This window comes from Phasianus colchicus, chromosome 1 (genome assembly GCF_987193195.1).
Source record: "Phasianus colchicus chromosome 1, bPhaCol1.hap1.1, whole genome shotgun sequence".
Classification (NCBI taxonomy): Eukaryota; Metazoa; Chordata; class Aves; order Galliformes; family Phasianidae; genus Phasianus; species Phasianus colchicus.
In genome coordinates, this window is record NC_143436.1 from 127,323,531 (window position 1) to 127,338,028 (window position 14,498).

Consider the following 14,498-nt stretch of genomic DNA (forward strand, 5'->3'; position numbering starts at 1 on the left):
TCTTCTTTCCCTACAGGGATCTGACAGAGATTTAGCTTTTGTTCTTGCCAAATTTCATGATGTTTCTGTTTGCTCTTTTCTCCTTCTCTGAGATGACAGATCTGCTTCCAAATCTATTCAGTAAGACAACAAGGCATTGAATCAGGTCTTCCCAAGAGGCTGTGGTGCCCGTGTCTTTGGAAGTTTTCAAGGCTGGACTGGACCAAGACCTAAGGCACCTGGTCTGCCCCCAGAGCTGGTCCTGCTGATAAAGGGTTTGGATTGGAGACCTCTGAAGGTCACTTGCTGCCCAAAGTATCCTGTGATACTATTCTAACACAGCAAGAGAAGGTTGTACATTTTTCTTACTTACAGGATTATATATGTCATATAGCATCTACAGTTTTTCCCAGGCATATAGGATAAAATCAGTTTCATTCAGTGTAAGAGAAGAATAGAAATCAATGTTTTGGCTAACAGAGGGCATAATCTTTTTTGTGTTATTACTGCTGTTCACAGTATTTACTTACTTGTCATTCAAACTTTTGTAATGAAAACCATTTGTTGAAATCTTTTCTGGCAACACTGATTATATTGAATAAGCTTCAGAAAATAAAACTCCCCTAATAGTAACAGCAAGAAAATCTAAACCAGAGTGACTTGGAAGTTGATTTGAAGATATTACAGCTATTTTGAAGACAACATATTTGTTTACATTATATCATTTCCCAACCAGCCCAGCATGTGTCTTCATTATACTCATTGGGCTGTGCTGGAGATATTCTCAACCCAAATTAGATCCAAATGAGATCTCTTGAGTGTAGGCAGAATTGGAATGAGAGCCCCCAGCTATAAGAAAGATGCATAACAATATCCTGTCAATAATACTCTAGAAAGTCCTAAGTATTTAAGTTTATTATGCCTCACTAGGCAACAGCATGGGACAGAAAAGAATATATTAGGAATGAGTGGAAAGTTGGAACAGACAAGCAAAAGCTACTGAAGTGGGAAAACATATGTTCTAACAAGCTCTTCACTTTGCAATATTAAATTTTATATAAGAATTCTATAATTATAAAATCCTTGGAATACATTTCCAAGAAATTCAAGAATTAATGTGTATAGTTAAACCAAAATTCTGCTAAGCAGGTAAATGTTACATTCTTCATAGTCAGACAAATTTATACCCTTACAGGCGTAAGTAAAATCTCTATCTCCCACAACACAATCATAATAAATTCTATGACTGAAAATAAAATACAAAAAAAAAGAAACCAAACCAAACCAAAACAAAACCAAAAACTGAGTAAAACCCCAGATCAAAGTTATAATAAATCTTTATAAATAGATACTATTTAGACATTGATTAATGTTGGAAAAAAGAAGCTTATGTTCTGCCAAACACCCAGCCTGAATCTGTAAAAAACAGCATGCATTTTCTTAAATGGGGGACTTGCATTCTTAAGATTTCTTTAGATGTATAAATTAATGCAGTTTCATTAGACTGGTAATAAGATATATATTTCTTTGAAGGCATTGCAAAAAAAACAAAACAACAACAATGACAACAAAGAAAATCACAACACCAAACATACACAAAATAAATGTTATTATAAATACCCTTCATTTTAACAAAGGCAAAAAAATCTTTCTTTCTAAAAAGAGATAAAAGAGATAATCCTTTTTGAGTTGCTTCTACGACCATAAACACTGTGATTTCATTCCAGCTGTGTAATAGTAAACTGTATATTTATGACAAATGTGATTGGCTACTTTTGTTAATTGGCACATCATTGCTGATGAAAACATAGTTTCATAATGTTGCAGTACTGTCCAAGGTGCTGTATTTCAAAGGAGGTACTTCATTGATGGATTGAATTCTGTAGGTTTTGTTCTGACTATATTTGTTAAAACATCCTATGATATATCTTATCAAGCTGAGATGAGTTGTTTTTTTTTTTTGTTTTTTTTTTTTCTCCTTTAAAGACATTGGCACATGTGTTGTTACTGACATAAAAATCTCCAACTGTCCATAAGTAAACATAACTAATATTCCAAAAGAATAAAAGTTTAAAGCCCCTTATGTAACAGATTCAACTCAGCTGAAACTTAGGGAAAGACTAGTTTTCAAAATTCCTGAAAGCTTGTGAAATTTTGAGAAAATAGACTGTATTCATTTCTCTTAACATAGAGTTCTTTTTGAACCTTATATTGTTAACATGCAGGAATTTTGGATGGCAGGAAACATATTAAAATGTATCTTTCTAAGGGCTAGAAGGTAAAATATATCTATGCCAATTTTCATCAGTTTAGAATCTGGGACTACATAAAATTTCTTAAACAGTTTCTGATAGTAATAAGGGTTTGTACTGCTTATTTGAATAGAATCTATTCTCTCTTGTTTTTATGTTTAAGTTATTTTTACTTTCTTTTTCACAACATATCCTTCAATTTCTTCTGTGTCAGCTGCAACAGGAGTGGTCTAAGCTATGAAGTGCAGACCAAGCATATCTTTGACCTTCAGTTTTGTTGCAAAACCTTGGTTTTGGTATACTATTAGAGATCTTTACTTCCATGAAATAAATACTGTGAGTATAAAGACAATTAATTCACTAATTTCTATAATAAAATTGATTTCTACTATCTGACTAATTTACAGCAATGTGTTTGTTACAGATCTTTGAGATCTTTGACCAATTCTTCCAATTCTTCTTCAGAAATGTTTTTCACATGTCTACAGTAATGTTTTATTTTGCTTTTTTTTTTTTTTTAAAGCTGTAATGAAATTGAAACATCAAAATGCAAGATAAGAAAGTTAATTTTTCCATCAACCACACCTCCCATAGAAAAAGTAAGCTTTAGGTGGTGTTTCTTCCTATGAACTTCTATGCTATTATGTATGATTAGTAGATTCTATGTATTTAATTTTTCTGATTTGTTTTATGTTACTTTTTATGATGTTTTTAATTGTCTTTCATTTTCTCTTTTTCCAGTGAACTAGGATTTGGAACAGGATTAAGCCTGAATTAAAATCCTATGAACAGGTCATACATGCAAGCTGAATAGCATCTTAATTTATATTTGCAATATGCACATTAATTGTGAAATACTACAAAGAACATCAAAGCTATATTGTTGTCATACATTCATTCAGAACAATGCAGTACAGTTCTAAGTTTTGTAAGTGAAATATTACATTGAAAACATAGAAATGAAGTCATTTATCAATTTACACAATGAGGTATTTCTCATAACATCATACAGCATCTAACAACAACTGTCTTCCTGTGCAATGGATAGATTTTATATTGTCCTTTATTTTAATCTGTATGTAATTTTTTTACGACAAGTGAACGTGTACACAGGGGAAAAAGTCCCCCTGTGTCTGAAGGGACATCCTTCATCCCATAAAGAGCATCAAACCTATCTTGATCAATCAGTCTTTTTTTTTTTTTTTTTTTTTTTTTTTTCCAGAGTATTTCATTAGTGCAGAGTTGAATAGAAGTCAGCAATGATTCAAGATATTTTTTTCAGAAACTATTTACAAAAGTTGAGGTTGATATTCTAAAATTCGGTTTCATCATACTCCTCTTAAAGACTTAAAGATGTTGCATTAGCGTATGCATTTTATGAGAAATTACTGCATGTGATACAACTTGCAAAAATAACCTGCATATATATAATCTCTGATAAGTTATCATACATTAAAGGAATGCTATTATATACAGGAGGAATAGTTGTTCATAATTAACATATGAAAATATTTTTTTCCTCGCGTCATAAACCTGAATTTTTGCTTTTGGGGACATGTCATTGTTAGATTGGTCTGTCTTTTTGTTACAGCCAAAGTTTTTCCCACTTTCGTTGTATAACAGCGGTCATATCATATGGCTAGCATTTCTTTCTCTCTCTTCTCGCTAAATACCTTCAGTTTTGGCAACATCAGGAATGCTGAGTCTTTTTCTCCTAGATGAAGTCAACAAGTTGTTGGGGTTTTTTTTTGGTTTGTTTTTTTAGTTTTTGGCTGTTCACTAAAGATTGAAAAAATACTTCCTCCCTCTTGAAGTGGGAAAATTAAAATTATTGCTTTTAGAGTGGGTACTAGGAATTGGGTACTTCTAGGATGTGGTTCATTTGATTTCATTTAGACTTTCATTTTGTGATTTTTTTTCCCGTTGATTATTTTCCCTTTGAATCTAAACATCCTAGATCAGTAATAAATCAGTAATAAACTGGCTTCTAGACTTCAGGAGAATCTTACGTATGGTGACATTGAAATCAACTTTAAGGAGGTTTTTTGGAGCAGGTTTAGTTACTACAGAAAACATATGGAAAGGAAAAGCTGGAAAAGGTGAGAGAAAAAGATGGATGCAAGGGGAAAGAGGAATTTAAATGACTTAGCCTTACTCTGTATATAATAACTTATGGAACTGATGAGTCATTAGTCAGCAAAGCACAGGAAATCAAGATCATATTGTCCAGTTTAATTTACCAAGTACCGTATCACTTGCATATCACATAATTTTATAATTATGGTATACTGACTGGGTTAAAATAAATTTTTGCAGTTCATGTCAAAAACACCTACTTTTCAACGACTTGGGAGAACTTTAAAATTCTTCAGGAAATTAAAAGTTTTCACAATGGTTGCTTAGCAGCTTTTAGATTTCCCAGGCATATATGAATCAAGTCTGCTTGCTTGCATATTTGTTTTTATGTGTTCTCAATTACAGAGCTATTCATATTGTAAACATCAAGGTCAATCTAAGTTCAAATTATGTTGAAGTCTGTGCAGTGAGCATATCTTACAACAAATAATATGATGAATGTTATTTTTGGTAGTATATCATGAGAAAAATGGTAAGTCAAGCATTTGTCACAGATGGGAAGTTTTTCATTTTTGACTTTGGAAATGTTTCATATGATGCATATAAACATGTAAGAGACCACAAACATACATTATCAGTCACATTTTCCAATATGGGTACAATTAAATGTGTCATATATTTTTTATTGCCTAGTTTATACAAATTACACAATATGTTGACAAAATGGTGAGATACATCTAAAACTATTAGTGTCAGAAAATACTGACATAAAATAAGTAGACATAAAATAAGTACTTGAAAATGAGGTGCCATATTAAAGGAGGTAAACCTTAAATAGCTGCCTTGCATCAGGAAGTTTAAAGGCTACTTTTACTATGTCTTCAGTGTAGAGGAGGAGATCCTTCCAGTGTAGCAGTATTTCTGAATTGTATTCAAGTGAGATTTTCTTCTGGTATTGAACAAGGGAAGGCTAAGACTGACTCTATTTAGAAAGGCAGATTATGTACTTAAAGTTAGACTCTGTGAATAACTTCTTAAGTGCTATTATGTAACAGGAATACCTCTTTGGTACCTGCACAATAGCTTTTCATCCTCTTAGAAAGATCTGACTTAGAGAGCATTCGGACACCACTGAATATATGAATCAATCAATAAATTGTTTTAAAAATCTTAATTTGAAAGAGTTGCATCTGGCTTCTTTCCCAGTATAATTTATTTTCTTCCTGGCAATATTAGAGCAGTTGGAATCTTCTAACCTTATTTCCTCATAGCTCACAAGAACTGCAAGTTTTCATTTTCAACAGACAAGAAAATCTATGTTTTTTGTTTGTTTCGTTGGATGTGGGTGTTTTTTTTGTTTTTGTTTTTGTTTTGTTTTGTTTTTTAATGTTGAGAATATTCCTTTGATAGAAGCTGTATTTAAAGAAAAGAAATGCCTTTAGGATGCATTCATTTATTTTTATCAACTAAAACTCAGTCTGGGCCATACATCACATAATCCTCTCCTTCAGAAACTCTTTCATTAGCGATACACCAAACCCAGTGCTCAATGAAACTGTTGGGTGTGGAAGAATTAAAGGGAAGGTAATGGAAATTTTTTCAAGGTTGTTCACAGTAGCACAAGCACATCAGAATGAGAGATGAAACAGGGTTTGTGTACTGCCATGGAGATCTGCATCACAAATATAGTATTTTAGAGAAGACATGCTGTGCCATAAAAGTAGGAAGGAAGAAGGAGATTGGGAAGCTATGAAAGAGGTTATGGAGATTCCCTCTTCTTGAGGAGAGTGACAGAAACAGGAGCAAGGGGTTGTCCAACAGTGGTAATACATAAAGTTTTCTGTGCTTAAAGGCATACAGAATGAAGGCTGGAGCATTAATTGGGATTTGTCTCAAAGTGTTATAAGTAATGCTTGGTCAGCTGGCTACCTTTTACCTTTGTTAATGCTAGTGACCTTAGATAGTCAGCTGAATGTAGCTGTACCTATTCCTGAATTATTACACCTTATTGAGATACATATATATGTTGGAATAAATGATACAGCCCCTGATATTGCCCTTTAGGGAGAGTGAGGATGCTTCTTCTAAAGATAAACACCTGCTCTGTGTGTGACTCAGATGCTGCAGTCTGTTTAAAAAATTTCAAATAGACATAAATTTTGAACACAAGCCACCAAAATGCCCTTGCCTCAAAGAAGGCTAATACTGTTTTAAGCAGCATTGGGCAAAGTACTGATATCTGGACAGGGGAGGTGATCCTTCACCTCCATTCAGCAATGGTGAGGACATACCTGAATAGTCTATCTAATTCTGTTTTTTCCCCATACAATAGCAAAGTGGAACTACTGGTTGTATCATAGAAAAGAACAGAATGTACATTAATATCTTAACAGTCAGAAATGACCAGAGGCAGTTAGTACCAAAAGTTAGGGTATTATTATATTTTCCGTCCACCTTTTGCAAACATTGTTTCTCAGGCTTTCATATTTCCTCATTTTGTGCTTCCTCATGTAAGATGTCAAACTTTCCTAGTCTTAGTCCTCAGGAAACGCTGGGTATCATGTTGGGTAAAAAACTTACAGGATTTGAATCACTTTCTGTGGAACCTACCAGACAATGTCTGTTTGACATTTGATGAAAATTAAACTCTGTCTTCCTCATATTATTTGAGGAAGACAATAACAAAACAAACAGCTGTAAAGATAAATATTATGACAAAATTTTGCCTTCTAGACTGTTACTGCAAGTAGGTCAATGAGCAAAAATCCTACCAGAATGTAATTTTCAGCGGTGTATAATTATAAAATTATTTCCTCTGCTTTTAAGATACCATCTGGGCAAAATTTTCAGTCTTGTAAAGTAGTTCAAAGGACCTCTCGAAAGAAGTGTGACACTTCAAGACAAGTTGAAGGAGCAGCAAAAACCAAGACAGTTCCAGATTAGTGAACAAATGAGGATTTCTAAGCAATCAGAGAGAGTTAAATGACTCTCTTGAAACTGGGTGAAAACTCAGTCACCACTGAACTACCTGAGAGCTTTGCAATTGTTTTTCAGGGTACTGAGGATTTCACTCACTATTTTGATTCCTTGTTAATAGACTACAAGGGTATGATCAAAGAGAAATGTCAAATAATTGGTTAATGTATTCAAGGAAAGTTGTGAAGGATGGGCGTCTCCAGCCACCTCAAGCTTGGCAGGTTTATTAGACTGAAGAGTGATAGTTCTTTTGAGATTAAAGTCCTGCAAAAGCACATTCTAAAAAACAAAGGTCCCATTTTCAGTAGTCCAGTAATCAAAATCGAATTAATCTGGCTGGCTGAATGAGAAATGACTGACAGACCTTCCAAAACCAAGATACTTTCTTTTTATACATAAGATGCCTACTGGATCTGATGTGTACTTGATAAAGCTTGTAACAACATTTGATATCGGACAGATTCCATGAAATAAATAAATTCAGTCACTATTGATTTAAAAAAATAGTGATATTTATTTGTTCTCCTATCAGAGACAAATTAATAAATACATTACAAATGGTTATTGAAAAAAAAAAATCAGAATATTTATTCTGGTAATCCTAAATCACCTAATCAATTCTGATGATCATTTGGAAATAATATTTTATTTCTATGACACTTTTTCATTATTTAGGATAGTTCACTATAGACAGGAATATTTTTTACTTAGAATACTAAGGAATAACAAAGAAGCTGAAACTTTATCAGGTGCATGTAAATGCTGCCAGTGTAGTTCCAAGTGTATTTCTATACATAGCCCATGTATTAAAAAAATTTCTTAATTATGGACTCTGTATATATTTTAGGTATCAGAGCTAACTTTGAATACTTTATCTGTTGACATTTGTGACATTTCTTAGAGATTACAAAAAATCATATTAACTGCAGCTTTTTAATAGTTATATGAATCATTAAACAACATATACTTATAGCTATGACTTAGTAGTGCAATATATGGTTATTTACGGTTTTCTCTTACAATTTCTAATTTTGATTCAATGGATTTTATAATTATACAAGAAAGTTACACATACAAAATCATCTCAGCAACTCTTCTGAACAAGAGCAGGTTTATCATCAGCACTAGATCACTCAAATCATCAGTTTGTAAAAGTGCATCTTGAAAATATCCAAGATGGAGAGTCCTTTTCTGTTCTAGGGAGCCTGGTCCAATGTTGTAGTGAATAGTTTTCTTCTGAACTTGAACTTCCTGAGCTATGGTAGTGTCCATTACAACTCATTTTGCAGTCTGTGTAGTGGTTTCTCTCTGATTGGCAGTTAAGCTCCACCATGCTTCTCTCTCACTTTCCCTCCTCAAAGTGATGGAAAGAAAGTATGGAGAAAAAGGACTCAAAAGTTGGCATATCTCACCAGTTACTGTCACAAGCAAAGCAGACTGAGAGGGGGACAGCAGTGTAATTTGTTGCTAACTACTAACAGACTAGAGCAGTGAGAACTAAAAGCAAATTACAAACATGTTCCTCTCATCCATCTTCTACTCCTTAGTTTTCTTTTGATCAGAACCAGTCAGGATCACAGACAAATAAGATGACACGATATAAAATTTATGTTGACAGTAATCATAGTGTTGTTTTTTTCCCCCAGTATTTAATTGGAGATAAATTGATTTAAGCCTCTTATCCTGAATGAATTCTTATAGACCTTTCATCTAGACCATGAGTGTGTATGAATTGTTCCAGTTCAGAGCTTAATAAAAAAGGTGCTTTTCATGAAATGATTGAAAGAGATGTTTTTAAAACATAAAGCCTCTCTGGCAGTAGAACTGCTTGTAAACAGTGTACCATATGCTAATACAAATGTCAATTTCTGATACTGAAGGAAGCAAAAGTATTGACATTCAAAACTGATCCACACTGCTCTACTTCAAGTTTCTACTTCACACATCCATGTGAAATGTTGGGGTACTGAAACAACTCATATTCCATTTTTGATATAGGTTATCTGTCACTGTGTAGATCTCTATGAGAACAAATTGAATGCCAAAAATGGGAAGGCCTTTGTCTTAATGATTTTTACCACCTCCTCATCTTGTCTTTACAGGACTCCTTGCATTCCCATTCACTCAAGTAATTAAAGTAGTTGATGTGAAGCATTAGTGAATGCACCAGTATGGCAGGAACTTCACATCCGTGAACACATAATGTTCTAGAGAAGAAAAATGAGCATATCTGATGCAGGGAAAAAAGAGGGGGGAGAAAGGGGTGAAAAAAGAAAGACTGCAATGTGTAGTTAATTGTTCTATAATTTGGTTCAGTTTGTCTTAAAAAATCATATCTGAATCCTGAGTCACTGATGAGAATGCCTCAAATGTACTGTTTCAGAAAGACATAAGGTTTTCCCAAGATATAAAGGTAAGCTTTTAGACAAGCTATTGCAAGTATGTTGTTTTGCATAGGGAAAGACCTCATTACTGATCTCTGCAAGAGATCATTTTTTATGATGAAGCATGGGGCTAGACACTCATGAGTTTTTATACTGTAAATATTATTCACGGTCATAAAATTACGAATATTTAGAACTTCTTACACTTTAGCTACTCAGAGAGTCATTTGTTAACAAAAAGTTTATTCATTTTCCTTTCATATAAAATGATGCAACATATATTTTAGTGTAATGTTTTCTTCCATTATAGGTCCTATGCAAGTAAACATGTACCTTAGGTCCGTATATGTAGGCCTGTCCAAAAGTAACGCCTCTTATTTTTTCCTATTTATTAATTATTTCAATTATTGATTTCCTATTGGAAACTACAAAAGATAAAAGAGCACAATAGCACTATTTGATAGAGCAAATTCTCAGCTACAAAACATTAGTTTTCAACATAGTCACCAATATTAGCTATGCATTTTCTCCAGTGATGAACAAAAGCCCATATGCCACACTTATGAAACTGCACGAGTGGAGATGACCCACTGTCACTATTGTCACTGCTGAAATGTACCACTCACCACCTCACTGTGCTCACATCCACTGTTTGGTTTTCATCAACATTCAGCAAACATCAGTGAATGGCAGTGGGTACCATTCTTTCTGCATGGAGGAATTCAGTAACATGTCTTTGCTTCAGATGCATTTCCACATCAGCTGCCATTTTGTCTCTGCCGCCATCTACCACATGGCAGAAAAATGCAATGGAATATTGCAGGAATATTGGCTCACTGACATCTGCCTCTGACATTTGGGCCAATGTAATAAAACAGGAGACATTACTTTTTGAGCAGCCCTCCTATTTTGATGCCATAAAAGCTCGATATGGAAGATCATCCTTTTATCCCTTATAATCTTCAACTGTTATGCCAGGAAATAAAGCTCTGCATTTTGATGTCTTAGGATGAAGCAGCATTACTTTTTTAGTTTGTCACTCTACAAAATCATACAAAACGTGTTTAGGTAAAGCAAACTGCAACTAGGAGCATAAGTTATCATTGCACTTATTTCTCCAGATGATAATCAGCCACCATGTTACAATCCACTTACCCTTTAATGCATCAAACATTTGTGCTGTTCTACCTCTAAGCACTTTTACAGTTTAAAATGCAGTTAAGGCGCTGTAATAGAATTTGCTTCTCATTTGCATCTATTTTGAGCAGATGACAGAAGATAATTGCTGGCTTTTACTGATTTATTTTGTAAGAACACTATGGAACGTGGAAGGAAATCAGTGTATAATCCATTATGTAAATATTTAATATGTATGTAAATACCTACTGACCTCAGACAAATGCATGAAAGTCCAATATGTTGGATTTTTTTCGAAAGGCTTATTCAAAGATTTCATTGGTCAACAGTACAATATTTTTTTCAAGAGCTACCATTTCCATTGAGCTTAAGGATTTAAACGTAAGTCAGACCTCCAGTGATGTCTTTTGATTTTTTTCCATCTTTTTCCTCTCTCTCTCTTTTTTTTTTTTTTCTTAACTAATGTGAAATTACTCTCATAGCTCACTGATCATTTCTTTGAAGGTGGGTCAGATCCTATGTTTGCTCAGTGCTTGAATGTATCTATTTGTTGATAAAGAAATTCAAAGAATGAAAAAATTCTCAAAGCACATATTTCAAGAGTAAATTGGGAGAGCCATTTTGAGGAGTAGGTTTCTTGGAATCACTTTTGTAAAGGTACTACTACCAGATTTTCCTGCCATAAATTTTCTGTAAGAGTTATTCTTATATTTACGCAATTCTGGTATCAATTATATGTCTTTTGCAATTCATTAAGTAAGCTGCAAGGCAATTCTCAGAGCTACTCCCTTTTTCAGGGGGATAAGGGTTATGGCCACAACAGATCTATTAATCATAATTTACTGTGTCTCCCATGACATCCTGATAACAAAGCTGAGAAAGTGTGGGATAGACAAGTAGACAGTGAGATGGTTGAGAACTGGTTGACTGACCGAGCTCAGAGGGTGGTGATCAGCTGTGTAGAGTCTGGTTGGAGAGTGCAGAGTACGTAGGGAGCCTGCTTTGCAGGGGGTTGGACTTGATGATCTCTGGAAGTCCCTTCCAACTCCTACAGTTCTGTGATTCTGGGATGTTTTGTGCTAGCAAAGTTATAATACCTGATCTTGCTACCATTAGCAAAGAGAAAGTATAAAAAAACCAAGAAGTATATCACAAAGAGGGAAAGGGGAAGAGAGAAAAAGAAAATTATTCATATTCTTTTAATGGATTTAATTTTATATGTCTGTGATGGAAGTACAACCTATCAGTGTCTTCATAGAATAATTAAATTCATGTGACTATAGTTAGAATAAGTATGTATGTATGCAAATTATATAGGAACATATATACTTATACACACATGTATATGAACCAAAAACAATAATCAGCCAGAGTTTTGAAATTAATTTTCATAAGAAATGCACGCACGTTCAGAGGCAGGCACACATACCCTGAAACATGTATGAGCTGCAGTTCATCTTTAACAGAGTACATTTACCAAAAGCAAATATTTTCAAGGGCTTGGTATTTCAGTCATTATCCATGACAAACACTCTGCTGGCATGGAAAAGAAATGCCTCTGATTAGCAGGACTGCCAAGCTGTAAGTCTTCTGTGTACTTTAAATGGGCTAGTGAGTGAAAAAAAAAAAAAAAAAAAAGAAAAAGTAGCATTTAACTCTATTCATGTGTTCTGCTTGGGGTACAGCACACTACTGCTTGCGTTCAAAGAACGTGTAGTACGTTGTGCCTCCATTTCTTAGCTAGTGCAGAGATGACAGAGAATACTAACTCTAGGTGTTACTTGCCCACCACCAGTTGTTTTACTGTCTGGGAATAAAACAAAAAATCCTCTGAGGATTCAGCAGAGGTTTTTGTATGAATCCTTTGTTCATGCTGACAATAAACAAGTCATTGGAAGCACAGGTGCAAGTGAAGAGCGGGACTGTCAACCTAGTGTTTCCAGGTCAGATGCTGTTGAAAGCAATCAGTGACTTTTCAATTGATAAGACAATAATTCAGAGATGAGTGAACATGTCTAGTTGATGAGGATAGATAAAATATTCTACTTCTCTTTGAGATAATCCTTCCAACTGTAAAGTACAATATTTATACTAAATCATATTTTTCTTCTATGCTGACATGATCTGAAATATTGTGACAACTATTCATTGTTATATATTTAGTTTTCATTTTTATTTTAATAACTGCTATTTATCTGGATTTGCTTTTTATTTTTCGAAAGTATGCATGTTTGCAGATGCCTGCTTTTAAGTGTCAAAATGCTTTCCTTTAAAACAATAAAAAATAAAGTTATTCAATTCACCTTTCAGATAATATCATTCATTGAACTGACTTCCTTACTGATATGCATTAAGACTGGGCGTCCTCTGTTAAATTCTATATTAGGGAACCAAAGTACATAATACTTTTTATTCACGATCCTAAGTTTGTATCAGTACTGGTCTTCTCCTGACAGCAATTTGATGTCAAGTTACTTGCTCTTTAAGAGCAAATGACAAGAGCACCAATAATTAATCTGAACATACAGAAGATAGGGAAGAATCAGCTAGAAGTGTCTCTGAACTATCTTCTATGCAACAGAAAGGAGGAGATCCACACGAAGCTGAGGAGGAGACAACTTTTTTAAAGCTTTTCTCAAAAATATCTAGAACTTATTTCTAAAAATAACATAAGGTTCATCATTTCATGAATGTTTTAAGCTCTCCAAATTCTACTCTGGAGTCTGATTCAAACAGATACAGCAAAGGAGTTAAAGCCTTTATTAAGATATGATCTGGTTTCATTTTCTGCCTTATTCCCAGTTATGCAATGTAAAACAGAAAATTAAATTCAGAGAAACCTGAAAGGGCTCCTAATGTCTGGTGAGAATAAAAAAAAGAAATGGTAACACTAAATGCCCCTAAGAGATATTTACACAAACAAACAAAAACTTCCAGAAGTGTGATCAAATTTGTAAAGAACTTCATGGAGAATCAGATGAAGTGAGAGAAGCTATAGGCATTTCCATGTCACCTATCTTAAAAAAAATATATGTATCTCTCCAAAGCTTCATATAGATGGATGTCTTGACTGCGGATTTCTGCTTGACTTGCTCTTTTTCTTCACGTTCTCTCAGGTTCATTAATCACTCCCAGAGGCTACAGAGGCTTTTCCAGTTTTTACATCTGAGCCAACTTGACCCTGGCCTTAAACAGAAGCACAGTGATACTGGCAGTAAGAAGAAGACAGCTGTACTTTAACCTTTTTTTTTAATTTTCATAAGACAATACAGTCTATCAGATCCCTTTTCTTTAGATATAGTGAAAAACGGCTTTCATTTCTTCTGACAAAGTAATCTAGTGCTGGTAAGTTTAATGTGTAAAGTTATGAGTAACATCCTCATTACGCATTGTATTTAATTTCTACTTGGCTATTTTCATTTTCTCCTTTTTTTTTTTTTTGGTTTAATTTTAATCTTTTACCATAAGTATTCCATTCAACTTTGGTTTCCACTTGTTTTGTGAGATTCTTATCCTTTGACAATACAAAATAACTATGAAATATTCCTACAGCTCTTCAAAATCTCAACAGTTTCCAGTTAAATCAAGCAAATTATCTGAAGCAAATACTTTATTTGTGAATGCATGCAGTACCTTTCAGATTTCATGAAGCACTCGTTGTAACTGTTAACTAAGGAAGAAAATAATATAAGTC

The 14,498-nt window shown here is 33.9% G+C and overlaps 1 long non-coding RNA gene across 1 annotated transcript in view; it reads left to right on the plus strand.

Moving 5' to 3' along the window:
* The window catches only part of LOC149920021 (uncharacterized), a 51,093-nt gene extending 36,950 nt beyond the window's left edge, over positions 1 to 14,143 (plus strand). Inside the window, exon 3 of the long non-coding RNA XR_016463710.1 lies at positions 13,921 to 14,143. This is a non-coding gene — a long non-coding RNA (uncharacterized LOC149920021). The remainder of the gene's footprint in view (positions 1 to 13,920) is intronic.
* Positions 14,144 to 14,498: the final 355 nt, after the last annotated feature.